Source organism: Vulpes vulpes, chromosome 9 (genome assembly GCF_048418805.1).
Source record: "Vulpes vulpes isolate BD-2025 chromosome 9, VulVul3, whole genome shotgun sequence".
NCBI lineage: Eukaryota > Metazoa > Chordata > Mammalia > Carnivora > Canidae > Vulpes > Vulpes vulpes.
The window spans coordinates 100,273,275-100,293,572 of record NC_132788.1 but is presented as its reverse complement, the minus strand read 5'-3'; the positions used below and the strand labels follow the sequence as shown (position 1 = coordinate 100,293,572).

The 20,298-nt window shown below is 44.2% G+C and overlaps 1 protein-coding gene and 1 long non-coding RNA gene across 8 annotated transcripts in view; one reads left to right on the top strand and one right to left on the bottom strand.

Annotated features, from left to right (window-relative positions):
- SLC1A6 (solute carrier family 1 member 6) overlaps positions 1-20,298 on the bottom strand; it is a 44,249-nt gene that overhangs the window by 10,773 nt on the left and 13,178 nt on the right. The window contains exon 1 of one of the 5 annotated variants that reach the window (XM_072721362.1): positions 5,059-5,252. The exons of 2 other annotated variants lie outside the window; for them this stretch is intronic. The gene's annotated coding sequence lies outside the window, so the exon portion shown is untranslated. Of the gene's footprint in view, positions 1-572; positions 593-4,902; positions 5,253-20,298 lie in introns of those variants that run through there. 2 more of the 5 variants (XM_025989758.2, XM_072721365.1) reach the window with 2 other exon arrangements.
- LOC112913153 (uncharacterized) lies at positions 4,600-13,709 on the top strand. 3 transcript variants are annotated; one of them, XR_003233645.2, is made up of 5 exons: positions 4,600-4,816; positions 5,750-5,869; positions 9,050-9,197; positions 11,846-11,950; positions 12,059-13,709. It is a non-coding gene; the product is annotated as an uncharacterized lncRNA (long non-coding RNA). The 3 variants fall into 3 exon arrangements; XR_011994461.1 differs by lacking the exon at positions 11,846-11,950 and having other exon boundaries at positions 4,646-4,816; XR_003233644.2 differs by lacking the exon at positions 11,846-11,950 and having other exon boundaries at positions 4,689-4,816; positions 9,045-9,197.

Genomic DNA, 20,298 nt, shown 5'->3' with positions numbered 1-20,298 from the left:
ATGCTTTCACCATTCCCTGACTCCAGAGCCCTCCTTACCTTATACCATCACAAGGAATTGGGGGGCTGTCCCAGCTCACAAACTAGCGAGCCTTTGTTGAGCACCAACTGCATGCAGAGCCCTAGACAAGGCAACTGGGGTTAGCCCCTCAAATTAATATGATTTGGTGTTTGGCCTGGTGGTGTTGACAAGTGGCCTTATCACAACGACAAAATCAGCAGGTGCCTGGCAACAGTGAGCCCTCAATAAATGCAAGTCCCTGTATGAGTGCTCAGGTGAGCAAAAGGGCTGGAGGTGTGGTCCCTTGGGAAAGAAATGGTGACAATCCTTGACCCCAGGGGCTCTTCAGGATCCATCTTTGAAGGGAAATGTGATGTTCAGAATCTCTCTGGGTGTTTCCCAAACTTCAGACTTTTGTGTCTCCTCTGTACTTGACCACATCCCTGTAACCTTATTTATTTAAACAAATCTATCTTAAAGGGAAACTTGAGATTATTGCTTGAAATACAAATTGTATTTTAATATACATTAAATGAAATGCATATAAAAATAAAAACCTGCCTATCCTTTACCAACTAAATAGATGTAGGAATGCCTGGATGGCTCAGTGGTTGAGCATCTGCCTTCATCTCAGGTCGTGATCCCGGAGTCCTGGTATCGAGTCCACATTGGGCTTCCTGCAAGGAGGCTGCTTCTGCCTATGTCTCTGCCTCTTCTCTGTCTCTCATGAATAAATAAATAAATAATTTTGAAAAATAAAAAATAGACACCTTACATGTAGAGAGCAGCTTGGAAATGTGACTTTCATGAGCCAGAGGAACTTTTGTTTTTGTGGACTCCTTCCTCTATTAAAAAAAAAATATATATATATATATATATATATATATATATATATATATATATACACACACACATATATATAAATAAAATTATTTTTTACAATTGAAATGATATAAAAATGAATATAGTATTTTGGAACTAGATAGAGGGGATGGTTGCACAACATTGAGAATGTACTAAATGCCACAGATGCCACTTTAAAATGATAGCGTTTGTTATGTGAATTTCACCTAATGTAATGTTAGGTGAAAATGTTACCCTTTTTTTTTTTATCTAAGAGTGTAGTTCTTTTTTCTGATTTTAAAGAAGTGAAAACAAAAATTTAAATTAAATTAGATGTTTTAAAAAATGAAAGCATTTCTGTGGATGCCTAAAAGTATCATGGGCCTGGGCCCTGGACCTCCTATTCTTGAATGATAGGCAGAGTGGCCTACAATGATCTCACAGAAAGAAAGAAAGAAAGAAAGAAAGAAAGAAAGAAAGAAAGAAAGAAAGAAAAGAGAAAAGAAAAGAAAAGAAGAAAAGAAAAGAAAAAAAAGAAAAGAAAAGAGGCAGTGCCCATATTCTAGGCATCCAGGGAATTCTGTTGACCCTCTAGATTCACTCAGGTGCAAACAGCTGACCACCAGGGATGGCTTTGCCTGGGATCCCTCACCTGCTCACTCCCCTTGGGTCTGGCCAGTGGGAGGAGCATTAATTCTTCCTGCCAAGCCCCTATTCCTTTGCCTCAGTCCTGTCAAACAATCCTCTATATCTGTTGACCATTTCAATGTCTTCTCTAAAAAAAAATGTCTATTTAGTTCTTCTGTCCATGTGTTAATCAGATTGTTGTTGTTGTTGAGTTGTGTAAGTTCTTTATATATTTAGGATACTAACTTCTTATCTGATACCTGGTTTACAAAAAATGTCTCCCATTCTGTAGGTTGCCTTTTCATTTTGTTATTTTATTGTGCAGAAGGTTTTTTATGTGATGTGGTCCCATGTTTATTTTTTGCTTTTGTTTATGCTTTTGAATTATACCTTAAAAAATCACTGCCAAGGGGATCCCTGGGTGGCGCAGCGGTTTGGCGCCTGCCTTTGGCCCAGGGCGCGATCCTGGAGACCCGGGATCGAATCCCACATCGGGCTCCCGGTGCATGGAGCCTGCTTCTCCCTCTGCCTGTGTCTCTGCCTCTCTCTCTCTCTGTATGACTATCATAAATAAATAAATAAATAAAAAAAATCACTGCCAAGACCAACGTCAAGGAGCTTTTTCTCTACGTTGTCTTCTAGGAGTTTTATGGTATCAGGTCTTACATTTAAGACTTGGATGCATTTCAACTTAATTTTTCTGAGTAGTGTAAGATAGGGGTCCGATTTCATTTTTCTGGATGTATTTATCCAGTTTTCCCAACACCTGTTGAAGAGACTATCCTTTCTTCCTTGAGTGTTCCTGGCTCCCTTGACCTAATAGAGATGCTATTACTACAATGAGGATCATATTACAATATATAAATGTATTAAAACAACATGGTATACACCTTAAACTTATACAATGTTATATATCAAATATATTTCAACTAAAAAAGAAACACAATTTTTTGTTGCAGACAAGGCTCTGGCCTTGTCCTGCTCCCTTCCCGCCTTCCTCCCCTCCCCTCTCTCCTCCCTCCCACTCCCGCTCTTGCTGGTCCCTCAGTGCTACCACCCCAACCTTACTGGTTTTCCTTAACTTTGCTCATATCTTTGTAAATAGCCCTTAACTTATACCCTTTCCAATTCTGCTTTTCGAGTGTGCTATTTCCGGACAAACACACCAGATTTATCTGGCTCTTAGAAAAAACTCTCCAAGCCAAAGGAAGACAGTCAATACTGTTCTGTGCTGAACTTCATCCAGGTCGGGACTAGGAGTCTGGAAGCCTGTGAGAAGTCTTGGCTCCACCAGATCCAGATCCCTGGATTTTTTTTTTTCTGTCACTAGTGCAGCTACTTTTCTGGGGTCAACTGCCCTACCCTGACCCCCCTGTATCCAAAGGTTGGGACACCTGCCTCACCTTTCCAGGCCCTGCTTCCTCCAGATCCAAGCCCTCCTTCTCAATGCCAAACCCCAGTTTGGGTCCTGCTCCAATTGGGTCCATCGTTTTGAAACCATAATGCTCTTTCTTATCTCACTGTTAAAAATCCCGGACATGAGATCACAGACTAAACAGGAAACTCTTAATTCCTCCCTCTCTCCTCTCATAGAATATATGTTCCCAGTCACCAAGTAGTAGCGCAGAATTGCTGGTGGGTCCCAAGGGAGTGTTCCAGTGAGATACAAGCTAGTCACGAACTAGCCAGAGCTTTTTTTTTTTTTTTTTGTCTCCTTCCTTTCTCTTCCCTACAAGAAGCAGCGCTGCATAAAGCAAGGATGGACAAACCATAGTCCAAGGGCCAAACCCAGCCCACTGCTTCTTTTTATAAATAGCTTTATTGGCACAGAACCACTACTCATTCCCTACATGTTGTCTACGGCTACTTTTCTTAAGATTTTATTTATTCATGAGAGACAGAGAGAGAGAGAGAGAGAGGTAGAGAAACAGAGGGAGAAGCAGGCTCCCCACGGAGAGCCCAACGCAGGACTTGATCCTGGGACCCCCCGGGACCATGGCCTGAGCCAAAGACAGATGCTCAACCACTGAGCCACCCAAGCACCCTCTACAGCTACTTTCATATTACAACAGCTGAGCTGGGGTGGGGTGTTGGGACAGAGATTATATGGGCTGCAACACAATCTCTCTGGCTCTTTACTAACAAAATTTGCCAGCCCCTAGCTTAGTAGAAGAGCATACCTGAGTTCTTTATTTCAAATCTCCCTCCACCTTGCTGGTGGAGATAGACATATGTGGCTTAGATGGCCCAATGACACTTAGAACAGCGCCTGGTGGGCACAACATAGTTGTCAACTGTGGTTGATAAAAAGCAGAAAGCCAACAGACACAGAAATGAGGACAGAGACAACCTCTGACCCCTGGATTCTCTCTTTTCCAGTCTCTCCTGGTCCTCGGTATTCTCTTGACCCTGTTTCTTTCCTAGGCTTGCTGCTTGGGAAATGGCCCTTCTAGTGTCCCCAGTCTCTGCAGGAGTTCAGGATGGGTCTCCCACCTGGTTCCCCCAACCTCCAGACTCTCAGATGTGATGAGATGCACTGGCCACCCCTCCTTGGAGCCAAAGGAAAGAGAGGAAGGGCCTCCTACAGCCTAAAACCAAAGCAAGCTTGAGCAGATGTATGCTTCCCATACATTTTATCTCAACGCTCTGCTAGCCAGAGGGGGGAGCAGAGAAGGAAAGAGAGGAGAGGAATCACACACACCTTCAAACCCACAGCCTCACATGCCTTTGGGTGCAATGGACACAAATACAACCACACACCCAGTCCCACACCCAGAGAACTCTTCAGACACACAAGCCCACGCACACCTCCAGAAATGCAACTCCCCTCCTGCAGTGTCAGTTATACAATCCCTATGCACACACACACACTTGCCACATTCATGCACACCATCAGACAACCCCACACACACACCTTCAAGACCCTGCACAATTCCCCTTCGTAAATGAAACTCCATACAATGAGAGCCATGGAGCTGCTGCACACAAACACACATACACACACACACACACACACACACACACACAGGTGCGCGCAACTTGGGACTCCAGACACAAAACTTCAACAATTCAAGTTCCTTCCCACATTTAAACATCCAGCCCACACACACCTCTCAGGAAGGCAAGCCCACTCAAAAATTCAGCCTGCAACGCGCACGCCACAGCACCACACCCCACACGCAACTTCCCGCAACCCAGCCCCGGGGCAGCGGTGGCCAAAGTCTCCGTCACAGGTCCGTCCAGAGTTGGAGGGATAACCCCCCACCCCACCCCCGAAATAGGGAAGGGAGCCCAGCCCTGGAAATGGAGGAGGCATCAGGCACAGAGATGGAAACCTGTGCACGAGGTGAGGCACGGACCCTGGGGTGGGAAGGGGAGGAGGGGAGATGGGCAGGGAGACCCAGGTGACAACTAAGGCGGGAGGAAACTCACCAAGGCGACCGGATGAGCGGCGGCGACCATGCTGAGGGGCAGTTGAGACAAAGGCGCCGGGAGCCGGGGACTCGCACGCAGGGGCCCCCACCCTCCTGACCCCGCGCGCCCCGACCCAGAGCCCCCGGCCGAGCGGGCCGCCGAGTCCCCACTCACCCGCGCCCGGAGCGGCGGGGGCGGCCTGCCCGCGCCTCGGCCTGCGCGCTGCGCCCGGATGCAGGTGCCGGAGCCCGGGGACCGCCGGGGATGGCGCCGCGCTGCTGCGGGGACCGGCCGGCGGAGCACGGGCGCGGAGCCGGGACGCGCTGTGCTGCGGGCGGGAGCCGGGCTGGCCCTGCGCTCACGTGGGCGCGGGGGCGCGGGCCGGCCGGGGGAGGGGGCGGGATCCCCTCCGGGATGCCCCCCGCCTCCCCCGCGCGAGGTGGGTGGGGAGGGAGGGGATCCTGGGCAGCGCGCGCTGGGTGGCCTCTCCGCGTCCCGCCCCCGCCCCGGAGCCGCGCCTCCGAGCCCCCGCCTCCCGGCCCCCCCACCCCCAGGCCCGAAGCCCCGGGAGAGCGCGGGGACCCGCCCCGGGGCCGCTGGGCCCGGCCCGCATCCCCGCGGAGCTCTGGGCCCGGCGAGCGCCAGGGTCCCGGTGCCCCCGGCCGCTGGGCCGCCGCGTGCCCTTGGGCCGGTCCCTCTCCCTCTCTGAGCCCGGCCTTATTTAAACCGCGGAGATGACTCGCCGACCCCGCGGAAAATTAAAGCTGCAAAGGAAATACTGTGCGCCCCGCGTGAAGCCTCGTACAGATGGGAGACGAATGATTCCTCTACTGTTGTAATTAATACTATTCTTTGCTGTCTTTAGGGTACACCTGTCTACGTTGATCCTGCGCTGCTTCTCTGACGGCACGGATCTATCTGGTCGCTTCCAACCTCCCCCGCCTCCCCTGAAAGCTGTCATTTCCCTCAGGTCATAAAAATCAGTGTATGTTTGTTACTAGTATTGTTGTCATGGAACAAGTGTTGATGGCAATTTCCTAGGCTAGGCAGGCTCATTTGCTCTAAGAGTTCATCTACATGCTCCTTTGTTTTTGTTCTTTAAGATTTTATTTATTTATTTATTCATAGAGATGCAGAGAGAGAGAGAGAGGCAGAGACACAGGCAGAGGGAGAAGCAGGCTCCATGCAGGCCCTACGTGGGACTCGATCCTGGGTCCCAGGATCATACCCCGGGCTGAAGGCAGGGCCAAACCTCTGGGCCATCGGGGCTGCCCTACACGCCCCCTTTTTTTTTTTTTTTTTTTTTATAAATAATAAGACGCCGTCGGAGGTGAGGTCTGAGCCTCCTTTTTTTTTTTTTTTTTTAATTTTATGATAGTCACAGAGAGAGAGAGAGAGAGAGAGAGAGAGACAGGCAGAGACACAGGCAGAGGGAGAAGCAGGCTCCATGCACTGGAAGCCCGACGTGGGATTCGATCTCCAGGATCGCACCCTGGGCCAAAGGCAGGCGTCAAACCGCTGCGCCACCCAGGGATCCCCTACACGCCCCTTTGAAGTAGGTACCACTACCCCCATTTGATGAGGCAACAGGCGCTCCGAGAGGTTCAGTAACTTGCCCAACATCACACAAGCCGGCAGCAGCCATCCCAGTTCAAATCTTTGTCCTACTGCCTGAACTCTCCTCCTGGACAGCACCCACCCCCAGATAGGTGGTTCTCAAACTTAGCTGAACCTTAGAATCAATCCACCAGGGGAACTTTTAAAAGTTCTGATGCCCAGTGACATCCTAAACCAATCACATCAGTGTCCCTGGGTGTGGGGCTCAAGTATCAGCATCAAGTTTCATGCTCCCTGAGTGATTTCAGTGTGTGGCTAAGGTTGAGCCCCTGTCCTAGATGTCAGGTCTCCTGGGCCACACCTGTAACTCCTCCCTGAAACGTCCCCATTCCCTTTTTTCTGTCACTGCCTGTGCGTGAAGATTCTGCACCTGTCTCTGAGCCTGAGCCTAGAGCTCCTGGCTCTTAGTTATTCACTCCACAAATATTTATTGTGTGTTCACAGTGAGCTGGGCTGTTTAGAAGCTGGGGATTGAGCAGGAAAGAAGACACAGCACTCCTTTGCTCTTTTACACAAAATTAGTAAATAATAAGTAAATCGAAGCAGTTCTGATTGGGTCTCAGAATCCCTTTACTTTTTGTTTTGTTTTGTTTTGTTTTTTTTGAGAGACAGAGTGTGTGAGGGAGAGAGAGTCTTAAGCAGGCTCCATGCTCAGTGTGGAGCCCAGCTTGGGGCTACATCTCACAACCCTGAGATCATGACCTGATCCAAAATCAAGAGTTGCTCATTTAACCAACTGTCTTCAGGTGCCCCCCCCCCACTTTATACACTTTTAACAATTAGAGTAGATCCTCCAAAACCCCAGCCTAATCATAATTTTATTTATTTATTTATTTATTTATTTATTTATTTATTTATTTATTCAGTTATTCATTTATTCATTCATTCATTCATTCATTCATTCATGAGAGACATAGAGAGAGAGGCAGAGGGAGAAACAGGCTCCCCACAGGGAACCTGATGCACGACTCCATCCCAGGACCCTGCAATCACGAGCTGAGCTGAATGCTTAACCACTGGGCCACCCAAGTACCCCAATCATTATTTTAAAAAATCAAATTCCAATAGAGAGGTATCCTACAATATACCGGACTCCTCAAAACTGTCAAGCCATCAAACACAAGGAAAGTCTGAGAAACTATCACAGCAAAGAGCAGCCTCATGTAATATGAGATTCCACAGGGGATCCCAGAACAGAAAAAGGGTATTAGGGGAAAAAACTGAGGGCATATCCATAGACTGTGGTCTTTAGTAATAATGTATCAATATTGGCTCCTTAACTGAAACAAACATATCATACGATGGAAGACAAGGGAAATTATGGCGGGGGGCAGGGGGAGCAGTGGATATGGGAAGTCTCTGTACTATCTTTTCAATTTTTCTATAAATCCAAAACCGTTCAAAGACATTGTGTCTGTTGATTTAAAAGATCATGGGACACTGAAAAGTTTTCATCTGTGGATTATACTTATCCATCTTTATTTACTGTGTTAGAAGTTAAGACTGGGAAAGCTTTTAAAATATTTACTTACTCGGGATCCCTGGGTGGCTCAGCGGTTTAGCGCCTGCCTTTGACCCAGGGTGTGATCCTGGAGACCCAGGTTCAAGTCCCACATCGGGCTCCCTGCATGGAGCCTGCTTCTCCCTCTGCCTGTGTCTCTGCCTCTCTCTCTCTCTCTCTCTCTCTCTCTCTCTGTGTGTGTCTCTCATGAATAAATAAATAAAATCTTAAAAATAAAAAAATATATTTATTTACTCATCGTAACCTAAAAATAAGCTCAGTATATGTTAATATAAATAGCATGTTCTATGAAAAATAACTATATTTTCCAAAAGAAAAAATTATGAGAAAAGCAACGTTTTACGCTTTTGCAAATTGCTTTCGTGTCTCACTTAATAGAAAGAAATCGGGGTTCTTATACAGTCAATCCTTATTATGTGAGGATTCCATATTTACAAGTTCACCCACTCAACTTAAACTTATGTATGACTCCAAAATCAATACCTTTGGCACTTTGTGGCCATTAGCAGACATGCTGAGTGATATGAAATCTGAACTAGCTGGCATGCCCTTTCCCAGCTGACGCTGAACAAGGCTGTGCTCTGCCTTCCTGTTTCATATACCATGCTATAAAAGATGTCATTTTCCTGGTCTATTTAGTGCCATATTTTTCACATGTGTGTGCTCTTCACATCTCTGTGCTCTTTTGATGTTTAAAATGGCCTCAGGCATAGCGCTGAGTACTGCTAAGGTTGGTTAGCATAAGAAGGCTGCCATGTGCCTCCCTGAGAAAATTCATGTGCTAGATGAGCTTCACTAAGGCAATAATTACAGTGCTGCTGTTTGTGAATTCAATGTTAACAAGCCAACAGTATCTATTAAATATAATAAATAATAATATATTTAATAATTTATTAAATAAGGTATCTTTAAACAGAAACACACATAAAACAGAGTAAAGTATTGGTTGGTGAATGATTGCTTGTAAAAAAATGTTGTGGCCAGAGGCTTGCAGGAACCTAACCCTGTATTTCTCCCTAAGGGCAGTGGCTCAGTATTCCGTACTTAAGACAACTTGAGAGAGCAAAACTACCTTGCATAATAAGAATCAAGTGTACCTTCTGCACTGAATCACTCATGATGTGTTGTTTTTGGTTAAAGCCCATATGAAGAAAACTCAACTTCACATGGACAGGTAATTGGAAAAAGGAGAATATTTTAATCAGCTTTTCAGATACTTGTGGCTATTCTTTGAGATTATACCAAAATTCAGTATGTTTTAGTTTCTTTTTTTTTTTTTTTACGATTTATTTATGTATTTGAGAGAGAGGGGGAGTGGGGAGGGACAGGGGGAGAGGGAAAGAGAATCTTAAGCAGAGTATGCAAAGAATGCAGAGCCCAATGCAGGGCTCAATCTCATGACCCTGAGACCACGACCTGAGCAGAAACCAAGAGTCCGAGGCTTAACCAGCAGTGCTACTCAGAAGCCCCTTGATATGTCTTAATTTCTTAAAGAATAGTAGCAGTGTGGGATCTGAGACTGCCAGTGAATCTTTTGTATTCTACTAACATTAAAATCCATTGAGTGCATCTTTTACCAGTGCATGATTTTGAAACATCATGCACTAGTCATTTGAAAAATATTAGTTCACTGAATTACACAGATCTTCCAAATATGAACACATTTCATTATTCATTACCCAAAAGTCACAGTTGTTAGTATGACCCCCAATCTTCTGAGAAAAGCCTTTAAACATTGGGAAGCTGTTAAGATCACTGTGGTAAATACAGATTTTTCAAAATTCTAGTTTTCACCTAAAAATTCAAATATTATCACTGGTAAAAAAGAAAATACTGTCAGTTGTTTTTCTTGAAGTGACAGGCCCCTCTCTTTCACTCGTGTGAAGAGTGTCTGTCAAATAATATCCATTTCAGAACTGAGGTTTGCATATCCAAAAATGGTATCCCATTTAAAAAGTGGCTGGTTCAGCTTGCAAATCAAACAACAATGCAGGCGTTTTTTTCCTGGAGACAGCTACCATAGTAGTTCAGCATGCAGCAAAAATGCTTTATGCACACTTTCCATTTTATCCCCCAGAATATTAAAAAGACATCATCTGATACAGCCATTTAGTAAACAGTTTGGCAGTTTCTTACAAAACTAAACATCCTCTTATTGTATAATCCAGAAATGACCCTCCATGATATTTACCCAAAGCAGTTGAAAGCTTCTATCTACACAAAAACTTGCATATAGATGGGTATAGCAGCTTTATTCATAATTGCCAAAACTCGGGAACAACCAAAATGTCCTTTGGTAGGCAAATGGATAAACTGTAGGACATCTAGACAATGATATACCATTCAACACTTAAAAGAAATGAGCTCTCAAGTCATGAAAAGGCAGAGAGGAAACTTAAAAGCATATTACTAAGTAAGAGAAGCCAATCTGAAAAAGCTGCATACTGTGTAATTCCAGCTATGACATTGTGGAAAAAGCAAGACTGCAGAGTCAGTGAGAAGATCAGTGTTTGGTTAGGGGAAAGAGAGAGAAGAGTAAGTGAAGGAGAGAGCAGTGAAACTACTCTGTCTGAGACTATAATGGTGGATACATGTCATTCTACATCTGTCCAAACCCATAAAACGTACAACACCACGGGTGACCCCTAATGTAAACTGTGGACTCCGAGTGATAATGATGTGTTCATGTGGGTTCATCAGTTATGGCGAATGCACTGCTCTGGTGGGGGATGGATGTTGATGATGGGGAGGCTGTGCATGTGCCAGGACAAGGAGCATATGAGAAACCTCTGAACCTTCTGCTCCATTTGACTATGAAGCTAAAACTATTCCTTAAAACAAAAGTCGTGGGGCACCTGGGTGGCACAATCGGTTGAGCGTCAGACTGGATTTCTGCTCAGCGTGATTTCATGGTCATGATCTTGGGATCGTGAGATCAAGCCCCCCACCTTGGGCTCCATGCTGAGCATGGAGTCTGCTTCAGATTCTCCCTTGGCCCCTACCCACCCCCCACCAACTGTCTCTCTCTTTTTAAAATAAATAAATTTCTAAGAAATATAAATAAATACATACATACATAAATAATAAAGTTTTAAAAAACACTCCATTAAAATCAGAAAAAATAAAGACATGCACTCAAGAGTTGAGGTTTAATAAAATAAATGTAGTTGCTATTGCTTCATCAAAGACATACTAAAATAAAATTGGCTTTTCTTCTTTTTGGTGGTGGTGAAGGGTATAAGGACTCAGTACAATTTGGTGCGGCTAACTTCATTCATGCTGAGGTGATAGCAACTGTTACTCACCATTGCTCTTGCACCGGTGGAGCAAAAGCTAATGATGCTGGAGGAAGTGGGGGACTGGGGGGTGACTGATGCTGGGTACTAATGTCTTTTGGGGTGATGAAAACGTTCTCGAACTAGATAGGATAGAGATGATGGTTGCACCACATTGTGAATGTGCTAAGGGCCACTGAATTGTACTCTTTGAGATGGTTAATTTTATGTGGTATGAATTCCACCTTAATAAAAAGAAAAGTGGTGCCCAAAACTCAGTATTTCAGATAAGGAACATTTCAACCCAAATTTTTTTAAAAACCAAAGTGAATGCAAAATTCACAATGAAGAAAATATCAACTTTCCAAATAAAGACAGGATCAGAATTCCTGATTTTTTTCTCTTGCACAGGCTCCCATATGGCTTGGCTCAACACTCTTACTGATGCTTTTTTTTTATACTTTGCTCACTATGGATTTTTGCACTAATTTTTTGAGGGGGAAGGGCTGAATTATTCACATTAAAATATGATTTATTCTTTTTATAGGAGAATACCTTTATTATCTCTGAATTGGGAAAATGTAATATAATTATATCTCCAAAGAATAACCAATAAAGGGGAAAAAACCTGATATATTTCACTGTTTTGAAAGTAGGTAATTAGAGTCACTATCTCAATGCCTTTTTCATTTCCTTTTTAAACCATTTTATTGAAATATAATTGACACGTAAAAAGCTGAATGTCTTTTTTTTTTTAAAGATTATCCAAGAAAGAAAGAGAGAGAGAGAACAAGCAAGATGGGGAGAAAATCCCAAGCAGGCTCCATGCTGAGTGCAGAGCCTGATGCGGGGCTTCATCCCACAACCCCAAGATCACAATCCAAGTGGAAACCAAGAGTTGGATGCCTAACTGACTGCACCACCCAGGCACCTCTAAAGCTAAATGTCTTTAATGTATACAACTTGATGAGTTTGGGAATAAATATACACCCATGAAACCATCACCATCATCAAGGCAATAAACATATTCATCACCTCTCAAAGTTACCATACCAACAATATTCCAATAAGAATATTCTGGTATTATTTCTCTTAATTGCAGAGTGTTTGGGCCCTCCCTTATGTTTCATGCCTACAGTAAATGCCTCACTCTCCTCACCCTATTATTGGCCCCAGGACTCTCTCTCAATCTCTTAATAAGGGAAAGGCTGTTGGTTCTCTTTTAAACATGTAAAAGGGTCTCAAAGAGGTTGAGTTGCAGTCCACATGGTTAATAAGTGGTGGGGCCAGGGTTTGAGCCCCCTCCGTAGACCCCTCTGACCAGTGGTTCCAGATCTAGCATGAGGAGGGTAAGCCAGCTGGTGGAGCATCCCCAGACTGTCCCTGCTGTGGAGTGGGGCCTGTACAGGGCATGAGCCAAGAGGAGCCTGAGATGTAAGAATTGAGGCTAATTCCTCTGTGGGAAGCGCTCCCTATTAATTAATTAGGGCAGAGCTAGCCTGCGGCATCCCCGCAGCCCCCAGAGTCATTAAGGGAGAGGGGGTCTCATTATCAGCTAAGCTTCCCCATCATTCCTGGGGCCCCATAGGGAACCTAGGAAAAGGGAGAGGAAGGTCAGGTCCTCCTTCTCTGAAACCCACCCTTCCTACTACCAGAGTGGCCTGATATGCAAGTGCCTGAAACCACAAGCAGAATTTCAGGGTGGGGAAGAAGAAGAAAGAGATGAGGGGATTAGTTTCCTTCCTACCTCCCAATTCAGTCTGCATTTATATTTATATGAGATATTCAGAATAGGTAATTGTGGGGCGATGGGCACACTGGGCAGTACTGGCTGGCATGGGGAATGGAGAGCCTCTGCTAACATGTAAAGTTTTCTTTTGGGGGTGATGGAAATGTTCTGGAGCTAGATGATGGTAGTGGTTGTCAACATGGTGAATGAACTTAAAACCATCAAGTTGTGACCTCAAAGCGGTTGCAAGGGCTGTGGTGATAATCCTTTTTTTTTTTTTTTGTGGTGATAATCCTTTTGCAATATATAAATGTATCAAATCAGTGCATCATGCACCTTAAACTTACACAATGTTATATGTCAATGATATCTCCATCAAGCTGATAAAATGGTTGCAATGGTAAAATTTTACATTATTAAAAAAATTTTTACATTATGTATAGTTTACAATTTTAAAAATTAGCTTCAGGGTGTCTGGGTGGCTCAATTGGTTAAGTGTCTGCCTTCTGCTTAGGTCATGATCCCAGGATCCTGGGATCGAACCCCCCACCCCATCCCCGCATCCTGTTGGGCTCCTTGCCCAGCGAGGAGTCTGTTTCTCCTTCTGCCTCTGCCCCTGCCCCTGTGTTCTCTCTCACTCACTCTGTCTCTCAAATAAATAAATAAAATCTTTAAAAAAAAATAGTCTCTTTCCAGTTCATGAATATTTATTCAGCATTTAAGGACATCTGTTTTGTGCCCAGCTTTATACTGAGTGGGGAAGCATGGCCCTGCCCTCAGAGCTCTGTCTGATTGAGAAACAGCACTGCATAACTTTCATATGGCTTCCTGAGACTCTCTGTCCTCCCCTTCTTCTGTGTCCTAGGACTCTGATTGTCATGGATCATGCCAACAGGCTCCCTCACTCCCTGGGTTCAGGCAAAAGGAGACTTTTGCAGGAAGTAAGAGGGATGCAGGAACTTGAGGTCAGGGTATTTTTCCCTCAGGTTCCTCCTCACAAATTCACTGTGCCCCTAGACTGCGACCCTCTCCCAGTCCTGGCACTAAATACTCCCTCTTCCCTCTCTGCTTCTGCCCAGGCACCACTAGCTCCAGGCTCCTGCACCATCCCGTATGGTTTCCTCACCCCCTCCCCACCACCTCTTCACCAAACTGTCACCACACTACCCAGTTTGAGTGTGCATCTGCTTCCTGCTGAGACTCTCTACTAGAAAGGCATTTAGAAAAAGCAGTAGCAAAATACATAGGCATAGATAAATAAGTCCAGGATATGTAATGCATGGCATAGGGATTACGGATGACAATACTGTATCATAAGCTTCCAAGTTGCTGAGCCTAGATCTTAATTGTTCCCACCACAAAAAAAGAAATGATAAGTATGTGATAAGAGAGAGGTGTTAGCTAATGCTATGGTAGCAAACATATTGCAATATATAAATGTATCAAACCAACATACTGTACATTTTAAACTTACACAATGTTGTAGTAGCCCCCCCTTATCTGTGGGGGAAGTTCCAAGACTCCCCCCCGTATGCCTGAATCCCAAATAGCACACAACCTTATATATAGTATGGTTATTTTTTTCCTTTGCATACACCTCTGTGATAAAGTTTAATTTATAATTTAGGCACAGTAGGAGATTAACAATAATACTGAAATAGAACAACTATAACAATATACTGCAATATTTGTGTGAACGTGCTTACTCTTTCTCCTCTCCCTTTCAAAATATCTTAGTGTTCTGTGCTCATCCTTCTTCTTGTGATGATGTGAGATGATAAAATGCCTACATGACGAGATGAAGTGAGGGGAATGACTGGGGCATTGTGATATATCATTAGGCATTTCTGACAATACGTCAGGAGGAGGGTCATCTGCTTCCAGAACTCAGCTGACTGAGGGTAACTGAAACCATCAAAAGCAGAACCAAGGGCAAGGGGGAACTACTGTGTGTGTCAATTCTATCTCAATAAAAAACTAATTAATAAAATCAGCCATCTCAACCCAAGAAAATAAAACATAAATAAGCAGGCTATGGAAATAGTAGTAGCAGAAGTATCCTTGGTGGAACATGGAAAAGCTGGGGAAACATTGAAAAGCAGCACCATTGACATGAAAGAGAGAAAGACCAGAAAGCAGACATTTTAAAGACTCTCTTTTATGATCAAGGTAATTCTCGTCCCTTGTAGAAAAAATTTCAAATGTAGAAAATGTAGAATCCTAATCCTATTACTAATTACCATTAAAATGTTGGTGGATTCGTTTCCAGGCGGGGATACTTTTCCTAGTTCAAAATTAGAATTCTGCTGATATGCTACGACATGAGTGAACCTTGAGGACATTTTGCTAAGTGAAATAAACCAGTCACAAAAGCACAAGTGCTGTGTGAATCCACTTCTATGAAGTATTTAGAGTAATCAAATTCATAGAGACAGACAATAGAATGGTGGTTGTCAGAGACTGGGGGTGGAGGGGAGGGAGGAATGGAGTTAACGTTTAGCAGGGACAAAATTCCAGCTTTGCAAGATGGAAAAGTTCTGCAGAAGGATGGCGGTGAGTGTTGCACAACAATGTGAATGTACCTAATGCCCCTAAACTATACATTTTAAAAATGGTTACAATAATAAAGTTTATTCCACGTATGTTTTGCCACAATAAAAAGAATTAGAATCACGTCATTTTGGCAGTTTATCATGATGATCACAGTATTATTATTATTCGTCACACGCCTTAAGCAATCACCTCTATCTGCCATGATCTTGATAGTTTAGTTCTTCATGTTCTGTCTCCACCACTGGACAAGAAGCTCCATAAGAGAAGGGGCTTTGTCTTGTCACCCTCTTCTCAGCCCAGTGCCTGATGCAGAGCAGGTGCTCAGTTGTCAAATCAATCAGCCCATTAAGTGAAGAAGATGTGGTTTATGTATACTATGGAATATTACTCAGCCATTAGAAACGACAAATACCCACCATTTGCTTCAATGTGGATGGAACTGGAGGGTATTATGCTGAGTGAAGTAAGTCAGTCAGAGAAGGACAAACATTATATGGTCTCATTCATTTGGGGAATATAAATAATAGTGAAAAGGAATAGAGGGGAAGGGAGAAGAAATGGGTAGGAAATATCAGAAAGGGAGACAGAACATGGAAGACTCCGAACTCTGGGAAACGAACTACGGGTGGTGGAAGGGGAGGAGGGCAGGGGGTGGGGGTGACTGGGTGGCGGGCACTGAGGGGGGCACTTGACAGGATGAGCACTGGGTGTTATTCTGTATGTTGGCAAATTGAACACCAATAAAAAATAAATTTATTATTTAAAAAATCAGCCCATTAGGAAAGAGATTTTCTAGTGGACCCCTGAGTCCACTATCTATTTTCCAACCTCCTCTGCACTGCAGGAGGCAGATCTTTGTGGACCGTATCAATGGACTCCCTGCTTTGGGAAATCTGGAAGGCTCCATTTAAAGAAGGCTCCAGGGCAGCCCAGGTGGCTCAGTGGTTTGGCACCTGCCTTGGCCCATGGCGTGACCCCGGAGACCCGGGATCGAGTCCTACGTCGGGCTCCCTGCATGGAGCCTGCTTCTCCCTCTGCCTGTGTCTCTGTATCTCTCTCTCTCTCTCTCTCTCTATCATGAATGAATAAATAAAAAATCTTTAAAAAATAAAAATAAAGAAGGCTCCAGGGATCCCTGGGTGGCTCGGCGGTTTGGCACCTGCCTTTAGCCCAGGGCGTGATCCTGGGGTCCCGGGATCGGGTCCCACGTCAGGCTCCCTGCGTGGAGCCTGCTTCTCCCTTTGACTGTGTCTCTGCCTCTCTCTCTCTCTCTCTCCCTCTCTCATGAATAAATAAATAAAATCTTTTTAAAAATAAAATAAATAAAATAAAATAAAATAAAGCTCCAGCAAGAGATGAAAGCTCCAGAGAGGATTATGATGGGAAATCTGGCAATTAGAAGGTGAGCTCAGATAGCCAGGAGAGGAAATGGCTGTGGTTCTGCACTTTGAGCACTGAAAAGGTGTCTGCAATATGCCCAAGTGACAGGGAACAGGAGAGATAGACCAGGAGTATGCAGGAGACCCCAGACTAAAGGGGCAGACACCATTATCTTAGTTTCCTAGAATGCTTTAACAAATTATCACAAACTGGGGGGCTTAAAACAACAGCAATATTCTCTTACTCTCCCAGAGCCCAGAAAACAAGGTGTTGGTGTTGGCAATGCTATGTTTCCCCCAAAGGCCCCAGGAGAGGATCCTTCTTTGCCTCTTCCACTTTCTAGGAGTTACCAACAATCCTTGGTGTTCCTCAGCTTGTAGATGCATCACACCAGTCTCTGCCTCCTTCTTTACATGGCCTAGTGTCTCTCTGTGTCTTTACACAGCCTTTTATAAAGATGCCAGTCATTGGATCAAGGACCCATCTTGTTCCAGCATAGCCTCATGGTAACTTAACTCATTACAACCGCAAAACCCTATTGCCAAGTTCACATTCACAGATGCCAGAAGTCAGGACTTCAACATATCTTTTGTGGAGCAGGGGACAATTCAAACTACGACAATAGATAAGACCCTTCAGCAGTCTTGCCTCCCCCCTAATTTGGACTCCCCCATAAATGAAAAGAGTGTTTGGAGGTTGGGATGAGTGGCCAGAACAGGAATGTCCATAGCAGAAGCAGTCCAAAGTCTTTTCTGTTGCTCTACACATGGATTATGTCCAAGTGTGGCAAGGCCACTGTCATTCAGTCATTCAACAAATAGGTATTAAGGGCCTGCTCTGTGCCAAGAACTGGCCTAGGTACTGTGGATTCAGTGATGACTAAGACAGAGGAGATCCTCATCAAAGAGCTGACATCTAGAGAGGGTGGTAACAATCACAAACTGGTAAGTGGCATGATTTCAGATCAGATAATCAAAGAGGTATCCATTAGGAGATAATATTTGAGCAGAGACATAAGGTATGAAAGAGAGAGTAAACCATATAAAGATGCAGGAGAGGGATCCCTGGGTGGCTCAGAGGTTTGGCGCCTGCCTTTGGCCCAGGGCGCAATCCTGGAGTCCCGGGATCGAGTCCCACGTCGGGCTCCCGGCATGGAGCCTGCTTCTCCCTCCTCCTGTATCTCTGCCCCTCTCTCTCTCTCTCTCTATGTCTATCATAAATAAATAAATAAATAAATAAATAAATAAATAAATAAATCTTTAAAAAAAAAAAAAGATGCAGGAGAACAACTCAGAGAGGGAAGAACATTCCAAAGAGGGGAGTCTGAGCACTAGCATAGCTGACCCTTCATGATTCGAGGACAGAGTGGCAGGAAATGGAGAAGGAAAGGTAGACAGAAGCAAAGTGGCATGGAACTAACAACTTGGAGATCATGGTAAGAAATTTGGGTGCTCTTCTAAACTTAAGGCTCACCTCACTGAATCTACCCATTGGACTGAAGCCACAGTTGTCCTCACCTAACCAGTAATACCTGAATCCACTAGCATGGATGAGCTTTTCTAAGGAGAAGGTGAGAAATGAGAAGTGAATGGGGGGTGGAAACCTCATATATTAGTTTATTAGTTAGCTCTTGCTGTATAACAAATTATCCCAAAACTCAACAGCTTAAAACAACACATATTTATTAAATGGGTTCTTGTGGGTCAGGGCATGGCTTAGCTGGGCCTACTAGCTCAAGCTCTAACCAATCTGCAGACATGATGTCAGCTGGGGCTGCTATGTCTTCTCAAGGCTAGACTAGGAAAGAATGTGATTCTAGGCTCACTCGTGTGGTTGTTGGCAGGATTCAGTTCCTCATGGAATATTGGACTGAGGGCTTCAGGTCATTGCTGGCTGATAGGAGGGGTTTCCTCAATTCTTTGCCATGTGGATTTCCTCATTGCTGAAAGAGTGAGCAAGACAAAAGCCATGATGTCTTTATAACTTAATTCAGAAGTGGCATCTTATCACTTTTGCCATATTCTAGCAGTTAGAAGTGAATCATTAGCTCTAGCCCACACTCAAAGAGAGGAGATTACACAAGGTATGAAGACCAAAAGGTACAGACCACTGGGGGCCAACTTCAAGGCCGCCTAATTAAGAAGAACCTGAAGAATACTGCACTTGATGGGTGGGTGGCAGACAACGAGCCCATGAAAGACCAAGACTAGAGGCAAAAGGAGAAAGGTGTGAATGAGTTTTAGGAGAGGAGACTCAAGTTCCAGGTGGTTGATAATTTCAAATGCTACCTAGAGGTCAAGTTGAATGGGACGAAAAGAAACTACAGAATTTGTCAATTGTAAGATAACATTGATGACCTTTTGCCTGAACCATTTCAGGGGAGTGGTGGGGACTAGAGTTATAGGGACCAGTCCTTATCCCTCACCAAGCATGGTCACCACCTTTGCAGGAGGTGACTGGGAAGAACCTCCTCTCCCAGCCTGGGGCTTCCCACTGTCTCCTGACACCTCCCCCAGGAGAGTGGCCTCATTTCTCAAAGACAAAATTGATTCTAGGTCATATCCCCCTGGAACAAGAGACCAACTGATGTGATTATCTCCAAGAGAAAGGGGGGCACCTGCTAAAAGTAGAACCTGGTGCCCCAGAAGGAAAGACATTGGGGAACCTAAAAAGGAGTCTCTGATAATTACCTGCCAAAATTTGAGAGTGAAGGGCATCTCCATGTAATACCAAAGGAAAAAAAAGAAAGAAAAGCTAGAAGTTTTAGAAGGCTCTCCTTCTTCATACATCCTGCAATTTCACACTATTAAATCCAAGGGCAAAATTCTGCTCCCCACTTTGCAGTACTTGTTAGGCAGAACAGGTGGTCCAGCAGAGATGGCTACAAAAAGGAAGAAGGCTGTAAAGCCTTCTTCATAACAAAAACCAGAGAGCTAATTTCACAAACATTATTCCCTATTGGGCTGAGTTAGAAATATTTGAACATTGGTATGATGGGAGGAGGGAGATGTGCATAACCGTAACTATAGATAGGGGGGAAGGAATATAGGGAAATAGCTGGAGTAAAATCAAACATGTTCATAATAGATGTCTCTGGATGATAAAATTACAGATGATTCCCATTCTCTTCATTCTGACTTTCTGTATTTTACACGTTTTACACAATGCGTATCTGTTACTTTTGTGGCGTAAAAACGGGCTTATTTGTTAGCTTAAGAGAATATTTGTATTTGAAGAGTAATGAAAAATTTTTCCTAGCCCTCTGCTCATGTATATAAATGTTTCTGAGGCATTTTCTGAATCTCATAATTGCTGCCCAACCACACGTAGTTGAATCT